A 19,703-nucleotide genomic window follows, 5' to 3' on the forward strand; every position below is an offset into this window, starting at 1 on the left:
CAGTAGACTCCCGTTGGAATGAAGAAGCAAGGACGGCCAATGAGCCTTGAAATGTTGAGGTCCAGGAAGCAATAGCAGCGAGGAAATTAGGTCAAAATGACAGGATTGCTAGGAATCGCTGGTGTAAAGGGAGCAAGAAACTGCTTGGACTGTAACAAACTCGCTGTAGATAGATAAATATTCATTAATCATAACATTAATGTAATATTGAAGTGAACTGGACAACACTCAAGTAAAAAAGAACTGAAGTAACTACTAATCTTCAGTTTACCTTCCATTACCTTCCAGATTCATGTAATAAGGCGAAATAGTCACCAATGATAACCAATATTCATTAGAACGTATCTGGCATATTCTCAGTTTAATCCTAAAATTAAGTGTCCTTGAAACTAACTTGTGTAAGTCCGTTTTATTTATGAAAACATATAAAACGTACCTACTTTATAAGTTTGTTATTTGGCAAGTCATAATCCGATTTAATCATAAAATACAATTTGCACTTAACCTACGTGAATCACCACGAATTTTTGGTTATTTCTAGATACTTCTGATGAATACTTGATTCATAAGTTAATCATAAAATTCAGGCGTAAATACATGATCTAGCTTCCTTATTTACATGTTGGTTGATAATCCCAGGTGGTTTTATTACCATGCAATTTAAATTTTGGAAACATTTAGTGGTTACTTCATAATATTTACACATAGATGTATATATAACATATCTAGGTAAACTAATATTAATATTAAGAAAAGTATAAAAAGAAATAAGAAATGAACAACCAGAATATACTAAAATAAAGACGAAATGTTGAATATCAAATAAACACATACTGGACTCTATCGACAGGAAAAAGATCATAAAAAGTTTTCAAAAAACAAAAAAATATACGAGAATTCATTCCAGTATTCATTTGACTTTCGACCTGTAAACATCGATACGAATTAGGCGAAAGTTTATAGTGGTGATTAAAAACGGGCTCCGGCCGCGTTTTTACCGTCATTATCGTTCAAGTGGATATACTATTTATAAACTATTTAAAAATTAAAATATACAGTTTTAACAATTAAAATGAGTGCTCCACCAGATTTATCGGTGAGTGTTCCTTTTTATACTGCTACTGTTAATGGTCAAATAATAAATACTCAATATCAGCAACAGCAAATTCAACCAGAATGCCCAAATGTCCTTTTTCCACAAAATTTACAACCAAATTCAGCACAAATTTTAAATAACCCACCAACAACAATATATTATGTTCCTAACCAAGTACTATCACAATCTTCCTCAAACTGTCAATACAATCCTAAAATAAATCCCACATTATCTTCACCTCAAAATGGAGCTTACGATTCGATTGAGATGACACGTACATTACAAAGTGAAGAATCTTCAGGGGAAATCAGCGACATTGAGTCATCGGACATCCACGAATGGCAAACTATACAACATAGTAACAAAAAACGCAAAATTAATCCTCCGACACCAACAGAAAACGAAGACACAGTAGTAACTAGCAATAAATTTCAGATTCTACAAAATCAAAACGAAAACGACAACAATAACAGTACAGAAAATACCAACGAAACTCCAGCAACCTCTAAACCCCCACCAATTTTTATATATGGTGTTACTGAATACAATAAAATGGTTAATAGCCTATCGGAAGTAACACAAACAGAGACATTCTATTGTACAGCATTAAAGAACAACACAATAAAAATAAATTCCCGTGACTCAGAAACATACCGAAAACTGGTAAGACATTTAAACAGCAAAAAAAATTGTGCATCATACGTACCAAATGAAAGAGGATAGAGCATACAGAGTTGTAATTCGTAATCTACATCATACAGTGCCCATTAATATAATAAAAAGCGAAATAGAAAAACATGGGCATTTAGTACGCAATATTGTAAATATAAAACACAGAGTAAGTAAGGACCCTCTAATGATGTTCTACGTCGATATAGAACCTAATCAAAATAATAAAAAAATATATGAAATTCAATTTATAAACAATGCGAAAATAGTTATTGAGCCACCGTATAAAAAGAATAACATTGTCCAGTGTACCAGATGCCAATTGTATGGACACTCTAAGACATACTGTAATAGACCTTATCACTGTGTCAAATGTGGAGGCAACCATATGTCAGCTGATTGTAAAAAACCTAGAGACACACCCGCCATATGTGCTCTCTGCAATGGAGCACACACCGCAAATTACAAAGGATGCATGGTATATAAAGAGTTAATTAGCAGTAGAAACAGAGCAAGAGGAGTATCATCGCACACTCCAGCGAACAATCAACTACAATATAACAGAAATACAGTACAGAATAATCCGCACTTAAACAATCAAAATCACGCGACTTACACACAAGCAACGGGTGGAATAAATGTAAATAATGTCCATAAAAATACGAACTCATACAACCAGAATCATGCAACTTACGCTCAAATAACAAGTGGAACACATGTAAGTAATACAAACAGTGACATTGGAGAGATGATGAAGAGTTTCCTTAACGAATTCAAAGCTATGTTTTCACAACTAATTAATCAAAATAGCGTGATCTTAAACATGCTTTCCACAGTAATAAATAAAATTAGTAATGGAACTTAAGTCACTACGAATTGCACAATGGAATGCCAACGGCCTAGGCAACCATAACACAGAAGTTACTAACTTTCTTAAACATAACAAAATTGATGTTCTACTCATATCGGAAACCCATTTCACTGACAGAACGATGTTCAAGATCCCTCATTATTCTATTTACAACACCAACCATCCTGATGGAACAGCACACGGTGGCGCTGCTATTATTGTACGTAACACTATACCACACTATGAGGAAATAATGTATCAGACGGAAAAAATACAAGCTGCAATAATCTGTATCAGTTCTCAATCATGGTCTTTTGACATTGCGGCAATGTACAGCCCTCCAAGGCATAATATCACCACAGCAGAATATGAAGACTTCTTCAAACATCTATCAAACAAATTCGTAATTGGAGGTGACTGGAATGCCAAGCATACAGACTGGGGATAAGGACTATGTACAACAAAGGGAAAAAATCTCAGACAAGCCATAGCTAACACAAACAGCTCTTACTTATCTACAGGGCAACCCACTTACTGGCCATCAGATCCAAACAAAATCCCAGATCTACTCGACTTCTTTATCCTCCATAACATGGCCTTAAATTATTTTGACATACAAGCATCCTGGGATCTGTCCACCGACCATACTCCCATAATTGTGACACTATCTACGCAAATTATAAAACGTCCGAATATCCCTAAGTTGACAACATCAAAAACCAACTGGAATATATTCGAGTCTTACATAAATGAAAATTTAAATTTAAATATAAGATTAAAGCAACCAGACGATATCGATAATGCTGTGCTTCTTCTCACCCAAACTATACATGCAGCCGCTGAAATAGCTACACCCCCTCAGAATGACAAAGAACCAAGTGACACCAACATACCCGTATATATAAAACGTCTTGTTGCACAAAAAAGAAGAGCCAGGCGCATATGGCAAAGAAGTCGCAATCCTATAGATAAAAATGAATACAATAGATTAACACGGCAACTTAAAACTGCTCTACAAGACGCGAGGAATGATACATTTGAACTATTCATCAACAGCCTGTCAAAAGAAGACCACAGCATCTGGAAAGCAACGAAATCATTCAAGAGACCTATACAGCACATACCACCTCTAAGGAAAGCCGATGGAAGCTGGGGAAAAACTGAACAAGAAAAGGCATCAATATTTGCTGAACATCTCTCACACGTTTTTGGTGCACCTGAACTTAATAACAATAATAACGAAGAACAAGTTAAAAACTTCTTAGACGCTCCATGCCCAATGATGCTACCAATCAAATACTTTACTCCTAATAATGTCAAAGAACAAATTTCTAGATGCAATAACTACAAAGCACCAGGCTTTGACATGATCACTGGGCTAATATTAAAAAAATTACCGAGAAAAGCAATTGTCCTACTAACAATGATATATAATAGTATCATAAGATTAGCCTACTACCCGATTAATTGGAAGTTCGCACAAATAATTATGATTAGTAAACCAAATAAACCACCAAATATTACTACTTCATATAGACCAATCAGCTTACTTCCAATAATGTCAAAAATCTTAGAAAGACTTCTGCTCCAAAGATTCTCAGAAGACATCGGAATTAATTCAGTGATCCCCACACACCAGTTTGGTTTTCGCGAAGCCCATTCAACTCTACAACAGTGTCATAGGATTGTTAAAAACATTAATGTATGCCTCGAAGAGAAAAAAATTTGCACTGCTGCCTTCCTGGATATAGAACAAGCCTTCGACCGTGTTTGGCATGATGGTCTCCTGTATAAACTTAAGTCATCCTTTCCCACTCCTCACTATCTACTCTTAAAATCATACCTCACAGAACGTCACTTTCAAGTCAGATTCCTTACAGAAACCTCTCATTACTATCCCATAAAATCCGGTGTCCCTCAAGGAAGTGTCCTGGGTCCCCTCCTGTGCCTCATATACACTGCTGATATTCCAACAACAAATACGACCACAGTAGCCATGTTCGCAGATGACACCGCCATAATATCCATCGATGATGACCCCCAAGTAGCATCAGGAAACCTTCAAATACACATGAACCTACTACAAGACTGGATGAATAGATGGAAAATCAAAGTTAACCATACTAAGTCTAATCAAATTACATTCACCAACAGGAACATCATATGTCCAAGAATTAGACTGAACAACACATTACTACCAGTAAAAACAGAAGTCAAATACCTGGGAATGACACTTGATCAAAAGCTCACTTGGAAAGCACACATCTTGGCAAAAAAAATCCAAATCAACATGAAAATACGTCAAATGAATTGGTTAATAGGCCGAAAATCACAGTTATCCACAGATAATAAACTTCTCTTGTATAAGTGCATAATAAAGCCTATATGGACATATGGGGTGCAACTATGGGGCTGTGCAAAGCCTTCTAATACCAAAATCATTCAGAGGATCCAATCCAAAATACTCAGAATGATTTTCAATGCGCCGTGGTACGTTAGTAATAAAACACTACATGATGACTCTGGAATACCGTTCGTTGAAGACGAAATCAGCAGACTAACAAGAAATTATTTAGAACATCTGCCAGCCCACCCCAACGAGGAAGCAAGACAACTACACCTACAACCAGAAGTCAGACGAAGATTGAAGAGACAGTGGCCAACAGACTTTATTCACTAATTTTAACTTTAATTTTAATTTCCATTTCAATTCTAGTTTCAAATTATAATCCTACACTGATTTTATTTGTTAGTGTTAGTATTGGGAGTGTTACCAGTGGATAATTTCTCCTCTCATGTATTTGCAATACTCACATTTACTAATAGCTTGTAATAGCAGATTGTAAATTTACAAATTTAATAAAAAAAAAAAAAAAAAAAAAATCTATAAAGATATTCCAGAGCCATTCTTCATTTTTCATTTCACTTATACTTGCTGCTTATCTCCAAAGGAATTACTTACTGCTAGCAAGTCTTCAGTATCTTGCCATCTGCAAACTATGTTGTCGTGGTTATTTAATCCTAATTCTGAGTCACCACGATTCAACTTCCCAAGAAATTTAGGTACATTTACTTTCGTTTCAATTATTGTTCCTATCGCTGGATAAGATAGAGTATGAAATAGTCTAATAGATGAGAAAAATCTACCAAATCAGTTCCTTTTATAGTACTAACTAATTTGGTCACTGCTCTTTCTCCCAATAATAAACAACTAGTATCATTTCCTGTTTCTTTTCCTCGTATATATTATTTACATATCGTTTTTATTCCCCGTTTGATGGGTTTCATGGGTAGGAACTGTTTTAGTTAGGGAAGACCTTCATTTAAATTTCGCTATTGACTCACCAATGCTTTAAAGAGCCGCCTCTGTTCGATATTTTGAAAATGTTAGTATTAGACAATAAGCGACATCCTCGATGCAATATAATTTTCTCGCATTGTCAGGCTTTACAATATCAGCGAAATACATTTTGGCAAAATCAGTTTACAGCAGTCTCGAGAAATCGCCCTTTTTATTGTTAAATTTCTAAAAGAACCATTTTGTGACCAATAATCATTGAAAGATGGAACTCGATTGTATGCCATGATATGACACCTAATACAATCATAATTTCATGTTCGTCGGTAAGAATTCTTTTTTTCTTGGAGTCATTTCCAAATTTCTCTAAACGTAAGTTCGTACAATGTGCATTATATCGAATGGGGCTTCTGGGAAAGACTTTAAGAAATATTTCTATTTCGGCCATGGTGTGAGGAAGAGTACAATCGACTTGTTTTCTTATGGAACCGAAAAATGTGGTAAAAAAGTTCTATCGTTATGAAACCAAATACCTGGTTGGCCTTCGCCTTCTTCATCATTTGCTAGTCAAAGTCACTACTGCTTTCTTCTTCACTTTAGTCACTTATCATCTGATTCTCTTCTTCCATCTTATTGACCTCGGAACGTAAATATATTTCGTGACGCTCTCGTTCTACTTCTCCTTTGCATCCTGATAGATTGTAGTCTTCAGAGGAGCTACTAGTCTCAAAAGGATCGACTTCTGATTCTGTATCGCTGGCAAAAATGACTGCTGCCTCCTCCTCTAGCTCTTTCTGCCTCAATATCTTTCTACTCATCTAGAACAAAACAAGACTGTTGAGACACATATAACACACCATAAATGTCTGTTGGGGCATATTGCACCCATAAAACAAAACTATTTTTATTAAATATATTTATGTTTTTTTCGCAACAACAGTAACAGCGCACAACTGTCCCCGTGTCCCCCATCAACAAAACTACATAAACACATTCTGCAATGTTGCCGCTAAAACAAATTATTTTTTAAAATTGTTATTAAGTTCTTAAAAAGTCGGTTACGATAAAAATTCATGTAACACAGTTCAGATTTAGTCCAACAGACTTAATGATTTTATGTCTGAGATACATACGTCCTGTCAGAGTCGAAAGGGTTAAATAAGTTGTTGAAAAAGTGATTTTTTGTGGTGCTAAGAGGAACAATGAGGTGCCTGGACATTCGACCCTTACAGATGTGGTAGAACGCAATGTTGTTTTGGTTGCCGTAGGCATAGGTAGCCCCAAAAAGTTTTGATAAAATACAATCAAAAAGGTAGACATGCAATAAAAGAGGTAGAACCAATTATTTTGAGCAGAATTAGAGAAGACTCTCAACCAAGAAGCAAAAAAACTACAGAAATAGATGTCATACCAGCAAAGACTCTAAAAGCAATAGGCGAGTTTAACATATATGTAATACTGGATATGTGCAACATGATATATATTACAGGTGAATTGACTGATGGGTGGTCAGAATCAACCTTCATCTAAAAAGGACCACTAACCGTATTCAGGAATTATAGAACCTTGCCCTTATTCCTCATGCAGCAAAGTACTGCTACATATATAATAAATGAATAGCTAAAGAAATTTCTACTTTCAGATGTAGCCAAAAAACAATGCGGATTCGTACCAGGGAAAGGAACGCGTGAGCGTAGATATTAAACACCTGGTAGATAGTAAAATAGAAGGAATACAATATACCAAAGCTACTCTGTTTCGTTAATTATACAAAGGCTTTGAATTCAGTAAAATGGGAGAATGATGGGAAATATGTGAGTGCCTAACCACCTAAGTTACCTAATAAAAAAATGATAAAAACACAGGCAAAGTTAAAGTCCACGGAATGCGTTAATAATAATAAAAAAAAGAGACAGAGTTGCATTCTATCACTATTATTATACAAGATATATTCTGAATATATAATAAGAAAAGTATTAGGTGAATGGGATGGAGGAACCACTTTAGGAGGCAGAAAAATCAGTTATAAAATATCTTTTGATACTAGAAGGAAAATAAAAGACCAAACACCAAGAGGAAGATCTCCAACGCGATGAGCAGACTAAATGAAGACTCTGGTGGGAAAATCCGTACATGAAGCCGTCCATCTGGCACATGATCGCAGCCAATGGAGACAGCTAATGATATGAGTGTCAGCACGCCCCGACAAGGGTTCAAAAAATGAGAAGGTGTTACTTACGGTCATTATTTCAAAAGTTATTACTATTTATAAATATTGTAAAAGTACGGTTTCTTGCAATTATCTCAATGGTATAAAACTCAGATATTTGTAATCTTCGTTTTCTAGATTGAAATACTTGTTTAGAAACCATTTTAATAACCGTTGTTAGTACTTTTTACATTTTGAGCTTTTTCCTGTAATTAATCCTTGCCATGGATATCGAAATTTATTTAAATCTGTCTTAAAAATAAGACAGTTTTACAAGAGAAAAATAATCCTTAACACTGTACAGTGAAGAACGCATAAGAATGTTAGAGAATAAATACAATATTATATGTTTCTATAAATATATCGCGGGTGAGTCAGCGACCTCCAAATTTTCAGGACTAAGTTTTAAAAACGGAATCTAGACTGGAAAACTACGTTTTACAAGAAACAATATCAGGGATTTTAACATTGAGGGAAACTGTTTATAATTAAATATGTGAATATGACTGCTAGACATAAGTGCTCAATTTATGAATTATGCTGTATTTATAAGCGATTTTGTTGCTACTTTTTCAGTTATTTATTGTTTTTAAATAGGCATCCATTATTATCTTGTCATAATTTAATTATTCTTTTACTATCTCTATATTTAAAATTAATGGTTGGCATTTCAAATTTTCTATGTTATGCTCCAATTGCTCTAAATTAAAAGCAACCTTAACAGTCATATAGTTGCAAAACCCACGTTACATTTATTTCGAAATCTGATTAAGTCATTGTTGAACTCATAATACAGCGTTACTTTGTCCATGTAAATCTTAAGTTGCAAAACAGGGTACATCTCTACTAAATTTAATGTAATTCAAACCAAAACACATTGTGTACAGGGTGTCCCAAATTGGTATGTTTTGCAGGGTATACCGAAAACTAGAGGAGATAGAAAAAAAGTAGGTAATATGCAGCGGCGGCTCGTGGCCTAAAAAAGTAGTGAAGATGAGGAAAGCTTGCCGGAGCCAAAAGGAGTTTTGGTACCTACTTCGCGCCCAAATCTCATTAAAAATTCGTTAAAGAAATGTATAGAGTTTAGGGCCCTAATAACTTGAAAACAGTTTTTTAGGGCACTTGTACTAGATACGATTAGTTCTGCTTGCCTGGGTTATTTTATTTCTGAACCTGGACATTTCATTGAGGGTTTTTTGGCGATTAAAACACCACGCCTGCTAAAACGGGTTGGTGAGTTTCGATTCAGCCGCCCACTCTAAGTCAGATGCTGATTGCAGCCGACCACTCTGGATCAGACGCAGATGTTTAAAATACTGGTTGGTCGACCATGTAAAAGAACATCCCTTTTATCTTCATTTTTCCAATGCCTAAACGGAGTCTCTAATATATTACACACCAAGTCATTAATTTAGCCACCATTTAATGTAGTCTTCTGCAGGTCATCATGCAGGGTAGAGTCGATGGCAAAAAGGGAATAGGTAGAAAGAGGAAATAATGGCTGCGAAATATTCGAGGCTGGACAAACATGACTGTAGACGAATTATTCCACGTTGCAAAAGACAGAGAAACTTTTAGAAATGTGGTTGCCAACCTCCATTAATGGAGACGGCATAGGAAGGAGAAGAAGAAGTCATTAATTGGATTTATGTCTGTCTAAAATAAAATTATTTTTGTCCAAACGAAATCCACGAGAACACTTTATATCCGAAATCCGAAACAAACCACAGAGAAATGTATTAATAAAGTGCACTAAACAAATAAAATTAATACTGTGACTAAACTAAACTAATAAATACTATACTCTACACTATACTATATTCATAAAAAATATCTATATAATAGACTAAATTTCAAAATATTGTCACTGAGAGAAATTTCCGAAAAATAGGAATACCAAATACACATCCAACAGTGGGTGAAGACGAATAATATATTTATAGACGGAACTGCACTCACCAGTTTTCTCAGCTATCACTAAGGATAGGCTGACGTCACGTTGCCATGGCAACCGTGAACGCTCATGCAGATGCATTTTGCATTTCAAAAATTATATTCACCTATTCCTGAATACTAAGATTCAGTACACGGCTAGTGACACAGGTCAGGACTTGACCGTCAAGTACGTACCGCTAATAAAGCTAGTTGGCTTTTTTAATTTTTTTATTAATTAAAAGAGAATAAATAATTGATTTCAGAATTTAGATATAATAATGTTGCTTTCATTTTTTATTTATTTGTCTCAATTTAATTATATTTTTTTGGTGAACCTCACCTTCACCTACTTCACCTGGCCGGCCACCGCTGGTAATATGACATGACTTCTTTTTTCATTAAAGTAATGATTGCCCAATCAAATCATCAATAGCTCATCACGGTAGCGAGATACAGCGCGATTATTGAAAAATGTCAAAAACGACAGGGTTAATTATCTTCAAAGTAGTATCAAATAGTACTTCATAGTATCAAAACTTTCGATAGAAATATTATGGAAGCGTTCAGTGGCGTACGAAATTTTTTTTTGGGGGTTTCGCTAAAGAAATATAATACCAACTTATGTTTTTTTTTTATATAATGTCAAACAAAGACGACAAATCTATGATAAACATCCAAGGGACAGAGATAGAACACGTAGATAAATATACATATCTGGGTCAGAATGTCAAGGTAAGCAAAGAAAATCAGAATACAGAAATAAGCAGACGTGTAAAAATGGGATGAAGAGCATTCGAAAGACTCTCACACGTACTTAAAAATAAAAATATACCTCAAAGACTGCGAACAAAAGTGTTTAATTCCTGTATCCTACCTGTACTTACATATGGAGCTCAAACCTGGACATTCACTAAAATAAACATGGAGAAGATCAGAAAAACTCAGAGAGCTATGGAACGACAGATGCTGGGTATCTTACTCAAAGACCATAAAACCAATGAAGACATTCGAAATAGAACAAAAGTAAAAGATGCTGTCAAACAGGCAGCTAAATTGAAATAGAAATGGACTGGACATAACGAACGTCTTAAGGATGGCCGATGGAATAAAGAAATTCGGAATAGGGGGCCATATGAAACCAAAAGACCACGATGAAGACCGAAAATGCGCTGGAGCTGGAGAAGGGCTTAAAAAATATGCCACTGGTGGGTCTTCAAACACAGTGCGGTTCCAGCATAGATTGTAGTTGTTATTCTGAAACATACTCCCAGAGACGTATTGATAATATGGGAGATGGTTGGTTTAAATGAATCCCACTTTAATATATATTAGTTATCTCTTGATGAAGAATCTTTTCTGCTGAGTCAAGCCGTTTCTTATATTTAGTTGCAGCCAGAGCGGTAAGATGCTGGATGTAATCTTGGAGTTGACATCTATATCAATATTTATTCTTTTGGATTTGAGGGTCCTTCACAGGTTAGAATAATTTGATCCTGAATGGCAAGTAGTAAATTCTCTTTGTCGGGAAACACCTTTCCTGATGTCAACCAATAGTTCGACGCCATATTGAAGACATAGGCTGTCTTGGCTGACTTGATTGGGATGTTACTTATGCAGAGGTCTACCCATTCAGGTGTTCATTATTTCTTCTATAGAAAGGTGGTTTATGCACATTTCTGGTTTTCTCAGTTTAAGTGGTGTTTTGTCATCTACTGTACAAATCGCGCGATGTATAGTTCTTAAATTAGCAATCCATTTTTCAAATTGCTCGCCTATATCGATTCTTCCGATTTTGTGGCCAGATCTTATTCTTCTTTATGTACCGTGTCCTGTCAGAACGTTCGTTACCATCATAGTTAACTTAATTTTATTTACTGTCATCCTAAATAGCATTCTTGTACCAATACCAGAAGACCTGGTTAGATGAATGAAGCTGAACCGACACATGCCGGCAACAACCACAAGCTATCATTATCAAAATTTATTTAATACTTACAATGTAACTAAGATGTGAGTAGATTGTAAATAAACAGTTTAATAAAAAAGGTTTAAGGGGAGGCGTATGTTGAACAGCAGACGCAACGAGCTTCGGACTATGTAGAGTATGTAGTTACTAATATTTACATTTAAATATTTTCTTCACTTAACTACTTCAACATTATATTTTTTTGTTTTCTTTTAATATAACATTGACCCTCTTTATTAATAAAAACTTCTAATTTCCTATTTAAAATACAACTATTCCAAAATAAGTAACTGCCAATGTAATTCGTCTAAATCACTTCCAGTTATAAATCGATTACACTCAAATACATTTGGGACAGGTTTTTTATTCGCCTTATCAGTAAAACTAGTTTGAAGTTCTTACATTGTTATTGGCGAATCAATAATTTTGGGTACGACTATGTGTTACTGGTACATACCACTAACAAATAGCTGCTTAATGGATTGTTTTTTGCCGGTACATAAGTAAAGCTGAAATATTATTTGATACGACAGTAAACCAATAAAAAACGAACGTGGCTTTAGAAGGTGTAACCTATTTATATCACAGTTTAATGCTAAGGAATTCTTTTTAAGTAATATGTTTATACTTAGAAAATTATGGACAATGATCTAAAATAATTTTACTACTTAATATTACTACATCTACAGTGTTGCAAAAGCTGTAACTGTGTTTTTTTTCTTATGAAAAATATATCATGGTGGTTTAAAATACTGTGATTTAAAAGTTTGTTGTTATATTTCCTTTGTAATAAACAAGCCTTAAAATAAATTGGGTATTTTTTTTTAATTTCAAGTAAAGGGTGATTCATTTAGAGTAGAGGTACTTTTTTCAACAAGAAAAAACAATGAAAAAAATTAATTTCATTTAAAAATATTTATTATCATACAAAAGAACCATTCTTTAAAGATAATTTCTTTTAAATGTTGACTATGACTACGATTAAGTTGGTTCATTCTGAAGTTCCAATTCTCGATGACTCGTTCCAGCATTTCGATTGGTATTTCACCAATGACCCGAGTAATATTGGCCTGCAATGCCACAATCGTATCTGGTTTATTCATGTAGACTTTGGACTTTAAGGTGGCCCAAAAAGAAAGAGTCTAGAGGTGAGATGTCACGGGATCTAGGCGGCCAATTCACTGGTCCAAAGCGTGAAATAATTTGTTCACCGAATCGTTCTCGCAGTAAAGCCATGCTTTCACGGGCTGTATGGCAAGTGGCGCCATCTTGTTGGAACCAAATGTCGCCGAGACCACGAGCTTCCATTTCAGGTACTAAATAGTCCGTTATCATGGCACGATAACGGTTTCCATTCACAGTAACATTCTGGCCAGCCTCTGTTTTAAAGAAATATGGACCAACGATTCCACCAGCTTATAAACCACACCAAACAGTTGTTTTTTCAGGGTGTAATGGCAACTCTTGAACCTCTTTGGGTTGTTCATCACCCCAAATACGGGCATTTTGTTTATTAACGTACCCATTAAGCCAAAAATGGGCCTCATCTGAAAACAAAATTTTTCTCGAAAACAGTGGATCTTCTGAAAGCTTATCAAGAGCCCATCGACTGAAACAGTGACGACTCGGAAGGATGGTCGGCTTTAGCTCTTGCACTAATTGAATTTTGTATGCTTTTAAACCAAAATCCTTACGTAAAATACGCCAAGTTGTTGCATATGACAAGCCAAGCTGTTGAGAACGGCGACGAATCGATTCTTCATTATTTTCGAGTACACTATTCGTTTCCGCCGCTATATTTTCTTCAGTACGTACTGAATGTGGTCTATTTGGTCGCGTGTTATCCAATAATGAAAACTGGGTTTCAAACATTCCTCACAGAACTCCCATTTTCAAAATACAGCTTAATAATTTCTAGACGCTGTGCCGGGCTAAGTCTTTCCATCATGAAATGTCAAACAATACCGAACAAAAGCGAAATGTCAGTTTGACAGTATTAACGCACGATCTCCAATCAAATCCCCACCAAAAAAGTACCTCTTAAGGGCCGGTTGATCGAAAGCTAATCAAAACTTGATTGTAATCTTGTAATCAAATATTTAGTTACAAGCAAATACGTCACAGCAGCTGTTATTAGCTGCTGTAAAATTATTAAAAATTGCTTATTATTATTGATTTGTAAATAAAAACATGAAATTAACGTCAAAAAGAGTTTAATTATGGTTTATTTTAAATTAAAACGCAAAATAGTAAAATTGAATAAAATAAATCAGTCAACATAGCCTCAAAATGTGACGTATTTGATTTTAATTAAATATTTGAGTTTTGATTAGCGTTCGAACAACCGGCTCTTATTAATGAATCACCCATATTTTACATGTACTTATATGCAGTTTTTCTTATGTTGGTACTAAAAACCACGAACATTTTTTCATCTTTCCAATGACTGTTTTACTTCTCTGCCAGTAGGTTTTGATTTTAATCAAATGCTCCTCTTTCCTTTTCTTTGAATACTTGCTAGCGTGTCGTCGAGCTGTGATAGTAAGAGCGATAAGGTTATTAGTAGATTTCAACATATCTTTGAGGCCTTTGAGATCTTGGATGTCATCAGGTGGAATTCTCGCTTGTTGCAAATGAACCAAAAACGACAATTAAATCTTTTGTTCTATTATGTGTCTTTCCAGCTCCAATTTTTAACTTAGTAGACGTTCTGTTCTAACCAAGGAATTTGACTTGTTTGGTGAAATTATCCTGTTAAATTTTCTGACGGTTATAGTGAATCGGTGAAGCATACGTTGTAAATCAACTTCAGTTTGAGAGATTAGTGTTGCATGGTCTGCACATCAGATTATTTTCAGATTATCAAATTATAAAAAAAATTACTACCAACGTTTTTATCATTGAATATATCACCAAGTACAGAGAAACCTATCTAAAACTTATCAAAACACCTAAAAATGTATCAAAATCATCAGGAAAGCTCTAAAAATGTTGCAAAAAAACTTGGTCCATAATAAACGATCTTCGAAATAAAACTAACACAGCTGAAACATTTGCTCTGCCAAACCCTGAAAATCTACATGAATAAGTACTTCGTTAATGTGAGTAAAAATATAACATCAACTATTTTGCCACAACTTTCTTTCTTTCTCCCCTTCCTTTTACCCTTTCAGGGTGTCGGATTTGGGCTAGCTATTTTAATTTCCATTTACCCACCTCTTCCATTCTTTTCTGTTTCCTGCCATTATTTTCAATTCCTCGAGATATTTTTGTTTAAGTTTTCCTTTTTCTTTTTCCGATGTTTTTTGCCTCATAAATTTTTCTTGTTATTCTATTGGATTGCATCCTCATCAGATGCCCATACCAGTTCATTTGTCTCTCTGCTATTTTGTTCATTATCGGTTCCTGGTTAGCCATTCTCCTAATAGTCTCGTTACTAAATCTATCCCATTTTGTCTTTCCAACTATCCTTCTTAGACGTCTCATCTCCATTGCGTTTATCCTGCTCTTATGTTTTTCCAGAATTGTCCAGTTTTCACTTGCATAGAGCACAATCGGTATCACTATTGTGTTATATATTTTTATTCTTGTTTCTAGTGCAAGTTCTCTTTTTCCCATTATTGGGGCTAACGCATAATATAACTTGTTTGATTTCGTTGCTCTATTTGTTATTTCCCAGTCTATTTTTCCGTCATTAGTTATTATACTTCCCAGGTATTCGTAAGTTGTTACTATTTCCAATTCTGAGTTTTTACATTTTATCTTTATTTGATTATTTTCCTTATCTCCTTTGCCGCTGATTATCATTATCTTACTTTTTTCCTCGTTTATCTCCATTTTAAGTTCTTCTATTTGTTCTACCCATATATCCATTAGTTTCTGCATTTTATTCTCGGAATCTGCTATTAGTACTATGTCGTCTGCATACATTAAGGACTCTATTGTTACCGGTTGTAATCTGCGGTAACCTATTATTGTCTGTAGTTGATTAGTTCTGACTCTAGTGTTTCTTATCAATTCGTTCATTACTATTATGAATAGCAAAGGGCTGAGACTATCTCCTTGTTTAATACCTCTCTTCCAATTAAATGCTTCCGATCTTTCCCCTGTTATTTGTACCCTTTCTTTTACCTCTTTGTAAGTACTTTCTATAATTTTTATCAATGCATTAGGTACGTTTATTTTCCTCAAGCATTTCCCTATAATATGTCTTTCTATCGTGTCAAATGCTGCTCTTAGGTCTATGAATGCTAATACTAGTTTTTCCCCCGTATCTGTGCTTCTTTCTATTAGGTTTCTAATGATATATATGTTGTCATTTGTCTGCCTTCCCGGTCTAAATGCCGTTTGTTCTTCTCCCAATACCATATCTACTTCTTGTCTCAGTCTCTTCTCTATTATTTTCGTATATATTTTAAAGCATACCAATGACAGACATATTGCTCTATAGTTGTCGCAGTTTACATGTTCTCCTTTTTTGTATATTGGCACGATGATATTGTTCTGCCAGTCTTTAGGGCTTGTTTGTTTTTCCCACGCCTCTTTATATATTTTCCATAGCCAGTTTATTCCTTCTTCTCCCATATATTTTACCATTTCCGGTTCAATTTCATCATCTCCACCTGCCTTGCCTGTTGCCACAACAAGATCCTATTTCCTATCTCCCCAATTCAAAAAAGGTCTCAAATTTATTCTTTATAACACCAGTTGATAAATTTCAATTGATCCAAACAATCAGTAGTATCAACAGCAAATCTTCATGTAGTACTGATGGACTATCGATAAAAATTTTCGTAATTCTCCCGTCAAATCTGTTGAAAGTCCTGGCCTTACTAATTAATGATTCCTTTGAAAAAGGTATATTTCCAGAGTGCCTAAAGACAACCATTATTATTCCTCTTCATAAGGGTGGTGAAAAATCGAATGTTCCCTCCCCCTAAATACCACGGTAATGTTGTTTTTTGTACTGTATTACGAGCTTGATGTTTTTCTGCCTTTATGAGGTGTGTTCGTATTTTCGCTGAAGATTTTTTATATCTCTGTTGGTAGTCCTTAAAATACCAAATGTGTACCTAAGGCCGTATACAAGGTGTTTAGTGCCTTAAAAATTTTTTACGATTAGGATGTGAACGAAGCAACTACTTTTAATTCTTGGCATTAACTCTGAAGTAAACTCGAGTTTCATTTGCTTATGGTCAATTTTTCACGCCATTTTGCGTTTATGGTCAATATATATATATATATATATATATATATATATATATATACTAATTAAATCTTAACTGGCTTTTGTATTCTTCATTTACTTATGCAATATTACTTAAGTAATAGAAATCAGTTATTCCCCGTCAGTTAATTTATCGTCTGTTTGCTTCGTAAAGTTTTAATGGTTTTTAATAGATCAGTCTATATCAGTCGGTATAAGTGCGAAATTCATCAAAATCAGCTTAAACTCAAACCAAATTAATATGATTGAATAGGTATTTTCAATACCTTTCAAAGTTATCACTTGCAATAAGGTTCCATTTAAAATTATTGGTCACAGTGGCTCTATAACCTCATCTACTACTATTACGTCACCTGTTATGATTATGAAGTTTATTTTCTCCCTCCAAATTTCACTATTATATACTAAGTACAGAGTATGTAACCGTTCAAAAGATAGGAGGGGGTAGAGGACTTTTGGCTAGCACTGTATAAGGAGTATATGATTCAGCATCTACTACACGCTGACTGTAGCATTGCTTAGGAAGCGATTGATTGTACTTATTTTTCGAGGTTCTATTTATATTGAACCAGAATTATAAAATTAAGTCAAATATTTTACAATACAAGTTACTTAAAACTAAATTTTACTAAATATTTCGTGCATAATTAGTATTTGTAAAAATTGCGATTTACAAAAAAACTTATAAAACGGTATCGGCGTGAATAATAAAGGCATAAATCACCTACCTTGCAAAATAACCAAAATACATTTATCTAAATTTAAAAAAGAATTTCAGTAGCGGAGGCGACCGAGGCCATCTATATAAATAAAGGGATTGTGGTGAAACATATTTTGCTACAATTTCTTTGGTATAATTATAATTAAGTTAACAAAAATATTAGGGCATAATAAAATTTAAGTTTTCAAGAATACTTTCCTTCAAAACTGACTTTGTTATTAAATTATGTGATTTAGTAACAATCATAGTCGTTAATTTGATATTTATAGGATCATAAATTATGCAATACATTCACGCACGTAAAATATAGTGTTCTATTAGTTATACTTAGTTAGATAACTAGAAAATTACTTCTTCTTTTCCTTCTTGTATGTTGGCTTTAAAGCCTGTTTCTTCTTCAATATTAGCCTCCTAATTGTTTAAATTATCGCACCATCTTTTTCTTGGTCTGCTAATACTTCTTCGTCCATTTGGCGACATATCTCGTGCTATTAGTACTATCCTATCCTCTGCCATTCTACTAATGTGTTCGTTCCACTCCTGTTTCCGTTTTGTCACCTATCCATTTATGTCTTCTTCATTACATGCTCTTCTTATGTTTACGCTTCTCTCCCTATCCAACAGACTTTTCCCTGATATTCGTCGAAGTATTTTTATCTCTGTTGTTTCTAGTAGTCGTCTCGATTTAAATGTGTCAGGTCTTGTCTCCGCCGTGTATGTTAATATAGGTCTAATTGCTGCTTTATATCTTCTTATTTTTGTGTCTTGTCTTAGGTGTTTGTTCTTCTAGATTGTACTCCGTAACTAGTTATATCTATTCCCAGATATCTAAACCTTGCTTCCTGCTTTATTATGTTCCCATCAATTTCGATTTTACATCGTAGTGGGTAGATGTTGTTATACATTTGTTTTTTTCTGCTGATATTATCATATTGTATTTCTTGGCTGTTGTATTGAAGATCTGTGTTACTCTTTGGAGCTCGTCTTCTGTCTTGGCGATTAATGTGGAGTCGTCTGCGTAACATAATATTTAGATTTCTTTGTTTCTCATTCTGTAACCATGACCTTTACGTACTGCTTGTTTTATTTAGTTCATTATTATATTAAAGAAAAGTGGGCTTAACAAGTCACCCTGTCTGACTCCGCTTTGTACTTGTATACACTGTGTTAGTTTTTCATTTATCTTTGCCTGTATTAGAATATGGAAGCAGATGTTTTCGATGGTTTGTATAATATTGATTGGTATGTTTCTTTTATTGAGCCGAATTGAAGATTGCTGGGAAGACGCTGAAGATCAGAGTGGCTTACGTGCTGGTCGTTCTTGTATAGACAATGTGTTCTGCCTAAAACAAACAATAGAAAAGCGTTTGGAACATAATATGGAGACACACATGGTATTTATTGATCTTCAAAAAGCGTATGACCGTGTCCCATTAGCCAAGCTATGGCAGGTGCTAGAAGACAAGAATATTCCACCGATTTACAATAATGCTGTAAGGGAGTTGTACGATGATATGACGAGTGTAATAAAGATTGGACAAAAAGTGACAAAAAAGATAAAAGTGACCAAAGGATTTCGCCAAGGCTGCTGCATTGCACCTACACTCTTTAAGATTTATTTGGAGGGGGTTTTGGATATTTGGAAAAGAAAATGTGAACCTATGGGTGTTAAAATTGGAGACCATACACTGTACAGCTTGCATTTTGCTGATGACCAAGTAATACTTGCAGA

The 19,703-nt window shown here is 34.6% G+C and overlaps 1 long non-coding RNA gene across 1 annotated transcript in view; it reads left to right on the forward strand.

The window, feature by feature from the left end:
• Positions 1 to 935: 935 nt before the first annotated feature.
• Positions 936 to 19,703, forward strand: part of LOC140435468 (uncharacterized) — a 40,478-nt gene continuing 21,710 nt past the window's right edge. Inside the window, exon 1 of the long non-coding RNA XR_011950163.1 lies at positions 936 to 1,096. This is a non-coding gene — a long non-coding RNA (uncharacterized lncRNA). The remainder of the gene's footprint in view (positions 1,097 to 19,703) is intronic.

The sequence above is a fragment of the Diabrotica undecimpunctata genome, chromosome 3 (genome assembly GCF_040954645.1).
Source record: "Diabrotica undecimpunctata isolate CICGRU chromosome 3, icDiaUnde3, whole genome shotgun sequence".
In the NCBI taxonomy this organism is placed as follows: Eukaryota; Metazoa; Arthropoda; class Insecta; order Coleoptera; family Chrysomelidae; genus Diabrotica; species Diabrotica undecimpunctata.